The 12,950-nt window shown below is 47.7% G+C and overlaps 23 pseudogenes; all 23 read left to right on the plus strand.

The window, feature by feature from the left end:
* Positions 1–1,008: 1,008 nt before the first annotated feature.
* Positions 1,009–1,127, plus strand: LOC138658784 (5S ribosomal RNA; annotated as a pseudogene).
* A 661-nt stretch (positions 1,128–1,788) lies between these two features.
* Positions 1,789–1,907, plus strand: LOC138659225 (5S ribosomal RNA; annotated as a pseudogene).
* A 76-nt stretch (positions 1,908–1,983) lies between these two features.
* On the plus strand, positions 1,984–2,102 carry LOC138659690 (5S ribosomal RNA; annotated as a pseudogene).
* Positions 2,103–2,373: 271 nt separating this feature from the next.
* LOC138658689 (5S ribosomal RNA) lies at positions 2,374–2,492 on the plus strand (annotated as a pseudogene).
* Positions 2,493–2,568: 76 nt separating this feature from the next.
* Positions 2,569–2,687, plus strand: LOC138659827 (5S ribosomal RNA; annotated as a pseudogene).
* Positions 2,688–2,958: 271 nt separating this feature from the next.
* On the plus strand, positions 2,959–3,077 carry LOC138659226 (5S ribosomal RNA; annotated as a pseudogene).
* Positions 3,078–3,153: 76 nt separating this feature from the next.
* LOC138658690 (5S ribosomal RNA) lies at positions 3,154–3,272 on the plus strand (annotated as a pseudogene).
* Positions 3,273–3,348: 76 nt separating this feature from the next.
* On the plus strand, positions 3,349–3,467 carry LOC138659227 (5S ribosomal RNA; annotated as a pseudogene).
* A 1,836-nt stretch (positions 3,468–5,303) lies between these two features.
* Positions 5,304–5,422, plus strand: LOC138659166 (5S ribosomal RNA; annotated as a pseudogene).
* A 271-nt stretch (positions 5,423–5,693) lies between these two features.
* Positions 5,694–5,812, plus strand: LOC138659641 (5S ribosomal RNA; annotated as a pseudogene).
* Positions 5,813–5,888: 76 nt separating this feature from the next.
* LOC138658691 (5S ribosomal RNA) lies at positions 5,889–6,007 on the plus strand (annotated as a pseudogene).
* A 666-nt stretch (positions 6,008–6,673) lies between these two features.
* On the plus strand, positions 6,674–6,792 carry LOC138658695 (5S ribosomal RNA; annotated as a pseudogene).
* Positions 6,793–7,848: 1,056 nt separating this feature from the next.
* On the plus strand, positions 7,849–7,967 carry LOC138659693 (5S ribosomal RNA; annotated as a pseudogene).
* Positions 7,968–8,043: 76 nt separating this feature from the next.
* On the plus strand, positions 8,044–8,162 carry LOC138659167 (5S ribosomal RNA; annotated as a pseudogene).
* Positions 8,163–8,238: 76 nt separating this feature from the next.
* On the plus strand, positions 8,239–8,357 carry LOC138659946 (5S ribosomal RNA; annotated as a pseudogene).
* A 666-nt stretch (positions 8,358–9,023) lies between these two features.
* LOC138658785 (5S ribosomal RNA) lies at positions 9,024–9,142 on the plus strand (annotated as a pseudogene).
* Positions 9,143–9,218: 76 nt separating this feature from the next.
* LOC138659956 (5S ribosomal RNA) lies at positions 9,219–9,337 on the plus strand (annotated as a pseudogene).
* Positions 9,338–9,413: 76 nt separating this feature from the next.
* On the plus strand, positions 9,414–9,532 carry LOC138659228 (5S ribosomal RNA; annotated as a pseudogene).
* Positions 9,533–9,608: 76 nt separating this feature from the next.
* On the plus strand, positions 9,609–9,727 carry LOC138659229 (5S ribosomal RNA; annotated as a pseudogene).
* An 861-nt stretch (positions 9,728–10,588) lies between these two features.
* LOC138659043 (5S ribosomal RNA) lies at positions 10,589–10,707 on the plus strand (annotated as a pseudogene).
* A 271-nt stretch (positions 10,708–10,978) lies between these two features.
* LOC138659230 (5S ribosomal RNA) lies at positions 10,979–11,097 on the plus strand (annotated as a pseudogene).
* A 660-nt stretch (positions 11,098–11,757) lies between these two features.
* On the plus strand, positions 11,758–11,876 carry LOC138659044 (5S ribosomal RNA; annotated as a pseudogene).
* Positions 11,877–12,341: 465 nt separating this feature from the next.
* On the plus strand, positions 12,342–12,460 carry LOC138659947 (5S ribosomal RNA; annotated as a pseudogene).
* The last annotated feature ends 490 nt before the right edge of the window (positions 12,461–12,950 follow it).

The following is a 12,950-nucleotide window of genomic DNA, read 5'->3' on the forward strand; positions in this document are numbered from 1 at the left end:
AAAAGACCCGCACTGGTGCTAACTATCTGTCAACGGTCACTCTAAGCTGAATGTGCCTGCCCTCGTCAGATCGCAAATGCAATGCAGCTTGAGGCTGGGCAAGTACCAGCATGGGAGACTGGCTGGGAATCCCTGGTACCGTTGACGTGCTTTTTGTTTTTATCAAAGCTTACCCTTACGATTTTTTTCCGCTTGAAAAGACCCGCACTGGTGCTAACTATCTGTCAACGGTCACTCTAAGCTGAAAGTGCCTGCCCTCGTCAGATCGCAAATGCAAAGCAGCTTGAGGCTGGGCAAGTACCAGCATGGGAGACTGGCTGGGAATCCCTGGTACCGTTAACGTGCTTTTTGTTTTTATCAAAGCTTACCCTTACGATTTTTTGCCGCTTGAAAAGACCCGCACTGGTGCAAACTATCTGTCAACGGTCACTCTAAGCTGAATGTGCCTGTCCTCGTCAGATCGCAAATGCAAAGCAGCTTGAGGCTGGGCAAGTACCAGCAAGGGAGACTGGCTGGGAATCCCTGGTACCGTTGACGTGCTTTTTGTTTTTATCAAAGCTTACCCTTACAATTTTTTGCCGCTTGAAAAGACCCAAATTTGTGCTACAGACCTATCTGTCAATTACTTCTTTATGCTGAATGGGCCTGCCCTCGTCAGATCGCAAATGCTGAGCTACTTGAGGCTGGGCAAGTACCAGCATGGGAGACTGGCTGGGAATTCCTGGTACCGTTGACATGCTTCTTAGTTTTCATCAAAGCTTTGTATTACGATTCTCTTCCTCTTGAAAAAACTTGCGGAGTTGCTAACAATCCATCAATGGCCGCACTAAGCTCAATGTTCCTGCCTTCGTCAGATCACAAATGCAAAGTAGCTTGAGGCTGGGCAAGTATCAGCTTGGTAGACTGGCAGGGAATCCCTGGCACGGTTCCCACATTGTTTTGTTTTTATCAAAGCTTACACTTACGATTTTTTCCGCTTGAAAAGACCCGCACAGGTGCTAACTGTCTGTCAATGGCCACTCTAAGCTGAATGTGCCTGCCCTCGTCAGATCGCAAATGCAAAGCAGCTTGAGGCTGGGCAAGTACCAGCATGGGAGACTGGCTGGGAATCCCTGGTGCCATTGACGTTTCTTTTTTTTTCATCAAAGCTTACCCTTACGATTCTATTCCTCTTGAAAAGGCCCGCAGAGTTGCTCACTATCTGTCAATGGCCACTCAAAGCTGAATGTGCCTTCTCTCGTCAGATCGCAAATGCTTAGCAGCTTGAGGCTGGGCAAGTACCAGCATGGGAGACTGGCTGGGAATCCCTGGTACCGTTGACGTGCTTTTTGTTTTTATCAAAGCTTACCCTTACGATTTTTTTCCACTTGAAAAGACCCGCACTGGTGCTAACTATCTGTCAACGGTCACTCTAAGCTGAATGTGCCTGCCCTCGTCAGATCGCAAATGTAAAGCAGCTTGAGGCTGGGCAAGTACCAGCATGGGAGACTGGCTGGGAATCCCTGGTGCCATTGACGTTTCTTTTTTTTTCATCAAAGCTTACCCTTACGATTCTATTCCTCTTGAAAAGGCCCGCAGAGTTGCTCACTATCTGTCAATGGCCACTCTAAGCTGAATGTTCCTGCTCTCGTCAGATAGCAAATGCTAAGCAGCTTGAGGCTGGGCAAGTACCAGCATGGGAGACTGGCTGGGAATCCCTGGTACCGCTGACGTGCTTTTTGTTTTTATCAAAGCTTACCCTTACGATTTATTTCCGCTTGAAAAGACCCGCACTGGTGTTAACGATCTGTCAATGGTCACTCTAAGCTGAATGTGCCTGCCCTCGTCAGATCGCAAATGCAAAGCAGCTTGAGGCTGGGCAAGTACCAGCATGGGAGACTGGCTGGGAATCCCTGGTACCGTTGACGTGCTTTTTGTTTTTATCAAAGCTTACCCTTACGATTTTTTTCCGCTTGAAAAGACCTGCACTGGTGCTAACTATCTGTCAATGGTCACTCTAAGCTGAATGTACCTGCTCTCGTCTGATCGCAAATGCAAAGCAGTTTGAGGCTGGGCAAGTACCAGCATGGGAGACTGGCTGGGAATCCCTGGTACCGTTGACGTGCTTTTTGTTTTTATCAAAGCTTACCCTTACGATTTTTTTCCGCTTGAAAAGACCCGCACTGGTGCTAACTATCTGTCAACGGTCACTCTAAGCTGAATGTGCCTGCCCTCGTCAGATCGCAAATTCAAAGCAGCTTGAGGCTGGGCAAGTACCAGCATGGGAGACTGGCTGGGAATCCCTGGTACCGTTGACGTGCTTTTTGTTTTTATCAAAGCTTACCCTTACGATTTTTTTCCGCTTGAAAAGACCCGCACTGGTGCTAACTATCTGTCAACGGTCACTCTAAGCTGAATGTGCCTGCCCTCGTCAGATCGCAAAAGCAAAGCAGCTTGAGGCTGGGCAAGTACCAGCATGGGAGACTGGCTGGGAATCCCTGGTACCGTTAACGTGCTTTTTGTTTTTATCAAAGCTTACCCTTACAATTTTTTGCCGCTTGAAAAGACCCGCACTGGTGCTAACTATCTGTCAACGGTCACTCTAAGCTGAATGTGCCTGCCCTCGTCAGATCGCAAAAGCAAAGCAGCTTGAGGCTGGGCAAGTACCAGCATGGGAGACTGGCTGGGAATCCCTGGTACCGTTGACGTGCTTTTTGTTTTTATCAAAGCTTACCCTTACGATTTTTTTCCGCTTGAAAAGACCCGCACTGGTGCTAACTATCTGTCAATGGTCACTCTAAGCTGAATGTGCCTACCCTCGTCAGATTGCAAATGCAAAGCAGCTTGAGGCTGGGCAAGTACCAGCATGGGAGACTGGCTGGGAATCCCTGGTACCGTTGACGTGCTTTTTGTTTTTATCAAAGCTTACCCTTATGATTTTTTTCCGCTTGAAAAGACCCGCACTGGTGCTAACTATCTGTCAATGGTCACTCTAAGCTGAATGTGCCTGCCCTCGTCAGATCGCAAATGCAAAGCAGCTTGAGGCTGGGCAAGTACCAGCATGGGAGACTGGCTGGGAATCCCTGGTACCGTTGACGTGCTTTTTGTTTTTATCAAAGCTTACCCTTACGATTTTTTTCCGCTTGAAAAGACCAGCACTGGTGCTAACTATCTGTCAACGGTCACTCTAAGCTGAATGTGCCTGCCCTCGTCAGATCGCAAAAGCAAAGCAGCTTGAGGCTGGGCAAGTACCAGCATGGGAGACTGGCTGGGAATCCCTGGTACCGTTAACGTGCTTTTTGTTTTTATCAAAGCTTACCCTTACGATTTTTTTCCGCTTGAAAAGACCCGCACTGGTGCTAACTATCTGTCAATGGTCACTCTAAGCTGAATGTGCCTGCCCTCGTCAGATCGCAAATGCAAAGCAGCTTGAGGCTGGGCAAGTACCAGCATGGGAGACTGGCTGGGAATCCCTGGTACCGTTGACGTGCTTTTTGTTTTTATCAAAGCTTACCCTTACGATTTTTTTCCGCTTGAAAAGACCCGCACTGGTGCTAACTATCTGTCAATGGTCACTCTAAGCTGAATGTGCCTGCCCTTGTCAGATCGCAAATGCAAAGCAGCTTGAGGCTGGGCAAGTACCAGCATGGGAGACTGGCTGAGAATCCCTGGTACCGTTGACGTGCTTTTTGTTTTTATCAAAGCTTACCCTTACGATTTTTTTCCGCTTGAAAAGACCCGCACTGGTGCTAACTATCTGTCAACCGTCACTCTAAGCTGAATGTGCCTGCCCTCGTCAGATCGCAAATGCAAAGCAGCTTGAGGCTGGGCAAGTACCAGCATGGGAGACTGGCTGGGAATCCCTGGTACCGTTGACATTCTTTTTGTTTTTATCAAAGCTTACCCTTACGATTTTTTTCCGCTTGAAAAGACCCGCACTGGTGCTAACTATCTGTCAACGGTCACTCTAAGCTGAAAGTGCCTGCCCTCGTCAGATCGCAAATGCAAAGCAGCTTGAGGCTGGGCAAGTACCAGCATGGGAGACTGGCTGGGAATCCCTGGTACCGTTAACGTGCTTTTTGTTTTTATCAAAGCTTACCCTTACGATTTTTTGCCGCTTGAAAAGACCCGCACTGGTGCAAACTATCTGTCAACGGTCACTCTAAGCTGAATGTGCCTGTCCTCGTCAGATCGCAAATGCAAAGCAGCTTGAGGCTGGGCAAGTACCAGCAAGGGAGACTGGCTGGGAATCCCTGGTACCGTTGACGTGCTTTTTGTTTTTATCAAAGCTTACCCTTACAATTTTTTGCCGCTTGAAAAGACCCAAATTTGTGCTACAGACCTATCTGTCAATTACTTCTTTATGCTGAATGGGCCTGCCCTCGTCAGATCGCAAATGCTGAGCTACTTGAGGCTGGGCAAGTACCAGCATGGGAGACTGGCTGGGAATTCCTGGTACCGTTGACATGCTTCTTAGTTTTCATCAAAGCTTTGTATTACGATTCTCTTCCTCTTGAAAAAACTTGCGGAGTTGCTAACAATCCATCAATGGCCGCACTAAGCTCAATGTTCCTGCCTTCGTCAGATCACAAATGCAAAGTAGCTTGAGGCTGGGCAAGTATCAGCTTGGTAGACTGGCAGGGAATCCCTGGCACGGTTCCCACATTGTTTTGTTTTTATCAAAGCTTACACTTACGATTTTTTCCGCTTGAAAAGACCCGCACAGGTGCTAACTGTCTGTCAATGGCCACTCTAAGCTGAATGTGCCTGCCCTCGTCAGATCGCAAATGCAAAGCAGCTTGAGGCTGGGCAAGCACCAGCATGGGAGACTGGCTGGGAATCCCTGGTGCCATTGACGTTTCTTTTTTTTTCATCAAAGCTTACCCTTACGATTCTATTCCTCTTGAAAAGGCCCGCAGAGTTGCTCACTATCTGTCAATGGCCACTCAAAGCTGAATGTGCCTTCTCTCGTCAGATCGCAAATGCTTAGCAGCTTGAGGCTGGGCAAGTGCCAGCATGGGAGACTGGCTGGGAATCCCTGGTACCGTTGACGTGCTTTTTGTTTTTATCAAAGCTTACCCTTACGATTTTTTTCCACTTGAAAAAACCCGCACTGGTGCTAACTATCTGTCAACGGTCACTCTAAGCTGAATGTGCCTGCCCTCGTCAGATCGCAAATGTAAAGCAGCTTGAGGCTGGGCAAGTACCAGCATGGGAGACTGGCTGGGAATCCCTGGTGCCATTGACGTTTCTTTTTTTTTCATCAAAGCTTACCCTTACGATTCTATTCCTCTTGAAAAGGCCCGCAGAGTTGCTTACTATCTGTCAATGGCCACTCTAAGCTGAATGTTCCTGCTCTCGTCAGATCGCAAATGCTAAGCAGCTTGAGGCTGGGCAAGTACCAGCATGGGAGACTGGCTGGGAATCCCTGGTACCGCTGACGTGCTTTTTGTTTTTATCAAAGCTTACCCTTACGATTTATTTCCGCTTGAAAAGACCCGCACTGGTGTTAACGATCTGTCAATGGTCACTCTAAGCTGAATGTGCCTGCCCTCGTCAGATTGCAAATGCAAAGCAGCTTGAGGCTGGGCAAGTACCAGCATGGGAGACTGGCTGGGAATCCCTGGTACCGTTGACGTGCTTTTTGTTTTTATCAAAGCTTACCCTTACGATTTTTTTCCGCTTGAAAAGACCTGCACTGGTGCTAACTATCTGTCAATGGTCACTCTAAGCTGAATGTACCTGCCCTCGTCTGATCGCAAATGCAAAGCAGTTTGAGGCTGGGCAAGTACCAGCATGGGAGACTGGCTGGGAATCCCTGGTACCGTTGACGTGCTTTTTGTTTTTATCAAAGCTTACCCTTACGATTTTTTTCCGCTTGAAAAGACCCGCACTGGTGCTAACTATCTGTCAACGGTCACTCTAAGCTGAATGTGCCTGCCCTCGTCAGATCGCAAAAGCAAAGCAGCTTGAGGCTGGGCAAGTACCAGCATGGGAGACTGGCTGGGAATCCCTGGTACCGTTAACGTGCTTTTTGTTTTTATCAAAGCTTACCCTTACAATTTTTTGCCGCTTGAAAAGACGCAAATTTGTGCTACAGACCTATCTGTCAATTACTTCTTTATGCTGAATGGGCCTGCCCTCGTCAGATCGCAAATGCTGAGCTACTTGAGGCTGGGCAAGTACCAGCATGGGAGACTGGCTGGGAATTCCTGGTACCGTTGACATGCTTTTTAGTTTTCATCAAAGCTTTGTATTACGATTCTCTTCCTCTTGAAAAAACTTGCGGAGTTGCTAACAATCCATCAATGGCCGCACTAAGCTCAATGTTCCTGCCTTCGTCAGATCACAAATGCAAAGTAGCTTGAGGCTGGGCAAGTATCAGCTTGGTAGACTGGCAGGGAATCCCTGGCACGGTTCCCACATTGTTTTGTTTTTATCAAAGCTTACACTTACGATTTTTTCCGCTTGAAAAGACCCGCACAGGTGCTAACTGTCTGTCAATGGCCACTCTAAGCTGAATGTGCCTGCCCTCGTCAGATCGCAAATGCAAAGCAGCTTGAGGCTGGGCAAGTACCAGCATTGGTGACTGGCTGGGAATCCCTGGTGCCATTGACGTTTCTTTTTTTTTCATCAAAGCTTACCCTTACGATTCTATTCCTCTTGAAAAGGCCCGCAGAGTTGCTCACTATCTGTCAATGGCCACTCTAAGCTGAATGTGCCTGCTCTCGTCAGATCGCAAATGCTAAGCAGCTTGAGGCTGGGCAAGTACCAGCATGGGAGACTGGCTGGGAATCCCTGGTACCGCTGACATGCTTTTTGTTTTTATCAAAGCTTACCCTTACGATTTTTTTCCACTTGAAAAGACCCGCACTGGTGCTAACTATCTGTCAATGGTCACTCTAAGCTGAATGTGCCTGCCCTCGTCAGATTGCAAATGGAAAGCAGCTTGAGGCTGGGCAAGTACCAGCATGGGAGACTGGCTGGGAATCCCTGGTACCGTTGACGTGCTTTTTGTTTTTATCAAAGCTTACCCTTACGATTTTTTTCCGCTTGAAAAGACCCGCACTGGTGCTAACTATCTGTCAACGGTCACTCTAAGCTGAATGTTCCTGCCCTTGTCAGATCGCAAATGCAAAGCAGCTTGAGGCTGGGCAAGTACCAGCATGGGAGACTGGCTGGGAATACCTGGTACCGTTAACGTGCTTTTTGTTTTTATCAAAGCTTACCCTTACGATTTTTTGCCGCTTGAAAAGACCCGCACTGGTGCTAGCTATCTGTTAACGGTCACTCTAAGCTGAATGTGCCTGTCCTCGTCAGATCGCAAATGCAAAGCAGCTTGAGGCTGGGCAAGTACCAGCAAGGGAGACTGGCTGGGAATCCCTGGTACCGTTGACGTGCTTTTTGTTTTTATCAAAGCTTACCCTTACAATTTTTTGCCGCTTGAAAAGACCCAAATTTGTGCTACAGACCTATCTGTCAATTACTTCTTTATGCTGAATGGGCCTGCCCTCGTCAGATCGCAAATGCTGAGCTACTTGAGGCTGGGCAAGTACCAACATGGGAGACTGGCTGGGAATTCCTGGTACCGTTGACATGCTTTTTAGTTTTCATCAAAGCTTTGTATTACGATTCTCTTCCTCTTGAAAAAACTTGCGGAGTTGCTAACAATCCATCAATGGCCGCACTAAGCTCAATGTTCCTGCCTTCGTCAGATCACAAATGCAAAGTAGCTTGAGGCTGGGCAAGTATCAGCTTGGTAGACTGGCAGGGAATCCCTGGCACGGTTCCCACATTGTTTTGTTTTTATCAAAGCTTACACTTACGATTTTTTCCGCTTGAAAAGACCCGCACAGGTGCTAACTGTCTGTCAATGGCCATTCTAAGCTGAATGTGCCTGCCCTCGTCAGATCGCAAATGCAAAGCAGCTTGAGGCTGGGCAAGTACCAGCATGGGAGACTGGCTGGGAATCCCTGGTGCCATTGACGTTTCTTTTTTTTTCATCAAAGCTTACCCTTACGATTCTATTCCTCTTGAAAAGGCCCGCAGAGTTGCTCACTATCTGTCAATGGCCACTCTAAGCTGAATGTGCCTGCTCTTGTCAGATCGCAAATGCTAAGCAGCTTGAGGCTGGGCAAGTACCAGCATGGGAGACTGGCTGGGAATCCCTGGTACCGTTGACGTACTTTTTGTTTTTATCAAAGCTTACCCTTACGATTTTTTTCCGCTTGAAAAGACCCGCACTGGTGCTAACTATCTGTCAACGGTCACTCTAAGCTGAATGTGCCTGCCCTCGTCAGATCGCAAATGCAAAGCAGCTTGAGGCTGGGCAAGTACCAGCATGGGAGACTGGCTGGGAATCCCTGGTACCGTTGACGTGCTTTTTGTTTTTATCAAAGCTTACCCTTACGATTTTTTTCCGCTTGAAAAGACCCGCACTGGTGCTAACTATCTGTCAACGGTCACTCTAAGCTGAATGTTCCTGCCCTCGTCAGATCGCAAATGCAAAGCAGCTTGAGGCTGGGCAAGTACCAGCAAGGGAGACTGGCTGGGAATCCCTGGTACCGTTGACGTGCTTTTCGTTTTTATCAAAGCTTACCCTTACAATTTTTTGCCGCTTGAAAAGACCCAAATTTGTGCTACAGACCTATCTGTCAATTACTTCTTTATGCTGAATGGGCCTGCCCTCGTCAGATCGCAAATGCTGAGCTACTTGAGGCTGGGCAAGTACCAGCATGGGAGACTGGCTGGGAATTCCTGGTACCGTTGACATGCTTTTTAGTTTTCATCAAAGCTTTGTATTACGATTCTCTTCCTCTTGAAAAAACTTGCGGAGTTGCTAACAATCCATCAATGGCCGCACTAAGCTCAATGTTCCTGCCTTCGTCAGATCACAAATGCAAAGTAGCTTGAGGCTGGGCAAGTATCAGCTTGGTAGACTGGCAGGGAATCCCTGGCACGGTTCCCACATTGTTTTGTTTTTATCAAAGCTTACACTTACGATTTTTTCCGCTTGAAAAGACCCGCACAGGTGCTAACTGTCTGTCAATGGCCACTCTAAGCTGAATGTGCCTGCCCTCGTCAGATCGCAAATGCAAAGCAGCTTGAGGCTGGGCAAGTACCAGCATGGGAGACTGGCTGGGAATCCCTGGTGCCATTGACGTTTCTTTTTTTTTCATCAAAGCTTACCCTTACGATTCTATTCATCTTGAAAAGGCACGCAGAGTTGCTCACTATCTGTCAATGGCCACTCTAAGCTGAATGTGCCTGCTCTCGTCAGATCGCAAATGCTAAGCAGCTTGAGGCTGGGCAAGTACCAGCATGGGAGACTGGCTGGGAATCCCTGGTACCGTTGACGTGCTTTTTGTTTTTATCAAAGCTTACCCTTACGATTTTTTTCCGCTTGAAAAGACCCGCACTGGTGCTAAGTATCTGTCAATGGTCACTCTAAGCTGAATGTGCCTGCCCTCGTCAGATCGCAAATGCAAAGCAGCTTGAGGCTGGGCAAGTACCAGCATGGGAGACTGGCTGGGAATCCCTGGTACCGTTGACGTGCTTTTTGTTTTTATCAAAGCTTACCCTTACGATTTTTTTCCGCTTGAAAAGACCCGCACTGGTGCTAACTATCTGTCAATGGTCACTCTAAGCTGAATGTGCCTGCCCTCGTCAGATCGCAAATGCAAAGCAGCTTGAGGCTGGGCAAGTACCAGCATGGGAGACTGGCTGGGAATCCCTGGTACCGTTGACGTGCTTTTTGTTTTTATCAAAGCTTACCCTTACGATTTTTTTCCGCTTGAAAAGACCCGCATTGGTGCTAACTATCTGTCAACGGTCACTCTAAGCTGAATGTGCCTGTCCTCGTCAGATCGCAAATGCAAAGCAGCTTGAGGCTGGGCAAGTACCAGCAAGGGAGACTGGCTGGGAATCCCTGGTACCGTTGACGTGCTTTTTGTTTTTATCAAATCTTACCCTTACAATTTTTTGCCGCTTGAAAAGACCCAAATTTGTGCTACAGACCTATCTGTCAATTACTTCTTTATGCTGAATGGGCCTGCCCTCGTCAGATCGCAAATGCTGAGTTACTTGAGGCTGGGCAAGTACCAGCATGGGAGACTGGCTGGGAATCCCTGGTACCGTTGACATGCTTTTTAGTTTTCATCAAAGCTTTGTATTACGATTCTCTTCCTCTTGAAAAAACTTGCGGAGTTGCTAACAATCCATCAATGGCCGCATTAAGCTCAATGATCCTGCCTTCGTCAGATCACAAATGCAAAGTAGCTTGAGGCTGGGCAAGTATCAGCTTGGTAGACTGGCAGGGAATCCCTGGCACGGTTCCCACATTGTTTTGTTTTTATCAAAGCTTACAATTACGATTTTTTCCGCTTGAAAAGACCCGCACAGGTGCTAACTGTCTGTCAATGGCCACTCTAAGCTGAATGTGCCTGCCCTCGTCAGATCGCAAATGCAAAGCATCTTGAGGCTGGGCAAGTACCAGCATGGGAGACTGGCTGGGAATCCCTGGTGCCATTGACGTTTCTTTTTTTTTCATCAAAGCTTACCCTTACGATTCTATTCCTCTTGAAAAGGCCCGCAGAGTTGCTCACTATCTGTCAATGGCCACTCTAAGCTGAATGTGCCTGCTCTCGTCAGATCGCAAATGCTAAGCAGCTTGAGGCTGGGCAAGTACCAGCATGGGAGACTGGCTGGGAATCCCTGGTACCGCTGACGTGCTTTTTGTTTTTATCAAAGCTTACCCTAACGATTTTTTTCCGCTTGAAAAGACCTGCACTGGTGCTAACTATCTGTCAATGGTCACTCTAAGCTGAATGTCCCTGCCCTCATCAGATCGCAAATGCAAAGCAGCTTGAGACTGGGCAAGTACCAGCATGGGAGACTGGCTGGGAATCCCTGGTACAGTTGACGTGCTTTTTGTTTTTATCAAAGCTTACCCTTACGATTTTTTTCCGCTTGAAAAGACCCGCACTGGTGCTAACTATCTGTCAATGGTCACTCTAAGCTGAATGTGCCTGCCCTCGTCAGATCGCAAATGCAAAGCAGCTTGAGGCTGGGCAAGTACCAGCATGGGAGACTGGCTGGGAATCCCTGGTACCGTTGACGTGCTTTTTGTTTTTATCAAAGCTTACCCTTACAATTTTTTGCCGCTTGAAAAGACCCAAATTTGTGCTACAGACCTATCTGTCAATTACTTCTTTATGCTGAATGGGCCTGCCCTCGTCAGATCGCAAATGCTGAGCTACTTGAGGCTGGGCAAGTACCAGCATGTGAGACTGGCTGGGAATTCCTGGTACCGTTGACATACTTTTTAGTTTTCATCAAAGCTTTGTATTACGATTCTCTTCCTCTTGAAAAAACTTGCGGAGTTGCTAACAATCCATCAATGGCCGCACTAAGCTCAATGTTCCTGCCTTCGTCAGATCACAAATGCAAAGTAGCTTGAGGCTGGGCAAGTATCAGCTTGGTAGACTGGCAGGGAATCCCTGGCACGGTTCCCACATTGTTTTGTTTTTATCAAAGCTTACACTTACGATTTTTTCCACTTGAAAAGACCCGCACAGGTGCTAACTGTCTGTCAATGGCCACTCTAAGCTGAATGTGCCTGCCTTCGTCAGAATGCAAAGCAGCTTGAGGCTGGGCAAGTACCAGCATGGGAGACTGGCTGGGAATCCCTGGTGCCATTGACGTTTCTTTTTTTTTCATCAAAGCTTACCCTTACGATTCTATTCCTCTTGAAAAGGCCCACAGAGTTGCTCACTATCTGTCAATGGCCACTCTAAGCTGAATGTGCCTGCTCTCGTCAGATCGCAAATGCTAAGCAGCTTGAGGCTGGGCAAGTACCAGCATGGGAGACTGGCTGGGAATCCCTGGTACCGCTGACGTGCTTTTGTTTTTATCAAAGCTTACCCTTACGATTTTTTTCCGCTTGAAAAGACCCGCACTGGTGCTAACGATCTGTCAATGGTCACTCTAAGCTGAATGTGCCTGCCCTCGTCAGATTGCAAATGCAAAGCAGCTTGAGGCTGGGCAAGTACCAGCATGGGAGACTGGCTGGGAATCCCTGGTACCGTTGACGTGCTTTTTGTTTTTATCAAAGCTTACCCTTACGATTTTTTTCCGCTTGAAAAGACCCGCACTGGTGCTAACTATCTGTCAATGGTCACTCTAAGCTGAATGTTCCTGCCCTCGTCAGATCGCAAATGCAAAGCAGCTTGAGGCTGGGCAAGTACCAGCATGGGAGACTGGCTGGGAATCCCTGGTATCGTTGACGTGCTTTTTGTTTTTATCAAAGCTTACCCTTACGATTTTTTTCCGCTTGAATAGACCCGCACTGGTGCTAACTATCTGTCAACGGTCACTCTAAGCTGAATGTGCCTGCCCTCGTCAGATCGCAAATGCAAAGCAGCTTGAGGCTGGGCAAGTACCAGCATGGGAGACTGGCTGGGAATCCCTGGTACCGTTGACGTGCTTTTTATTTTTATCAAAGCTTACCCTTACGATTTTTTTCCGCTTGAAAAGACCCGCACTGGTGCTAACTATCTGTCAACGGTCACTCTAAGCTGAATGTGCCTGCCCTCGTCAGATCGCAAATGCAAAGCAGCTTGAGGCTGGGCAAGTACCAGCATGGGAGACTGGCTGGGAATCCCTGGTACCGTTAACGTGCTTTTTGTTTTTATCAAAGCTTACCTTTACGATTTTTTGCCGCTTGAAAAGACCCGCACTGGTGCTAACTATCTGTCAGCGGTCACTCTAAGCTGAATGTGCCTGTCCTCGTCAGATCGCAAATGCAAAGCAGCTTGAGGCTGGGCAAGTACCAGCATGGGAGACTGGCTGGGAATCCCTGGTACCGTTGACGTGCTTTTTGTTTTTATCAAAGCTTACCCTTACAATTTTTTGCCGCTTGAAAAGACCCAAATTTGTGCTACAGACCTATCTGTCAATTACTTCTTTATGCT

The sequence above is a fragment of the Ranitomeya imitator genome, chromosome 1, assembly GCF_032444005.1.
Source record: "Ranitomeya imitator isolate aRanImi1 chromosome 1, aRanImi1.pri, whole genome shotgun sequence".
Classification (NCBI taxonomy): domain Eukaryota; kingdom Metazoa; phylum Chordata; class Amphibia; order Anura; family Dendrobatidae; genus Ranitomeya; species Ranitomeya imitator.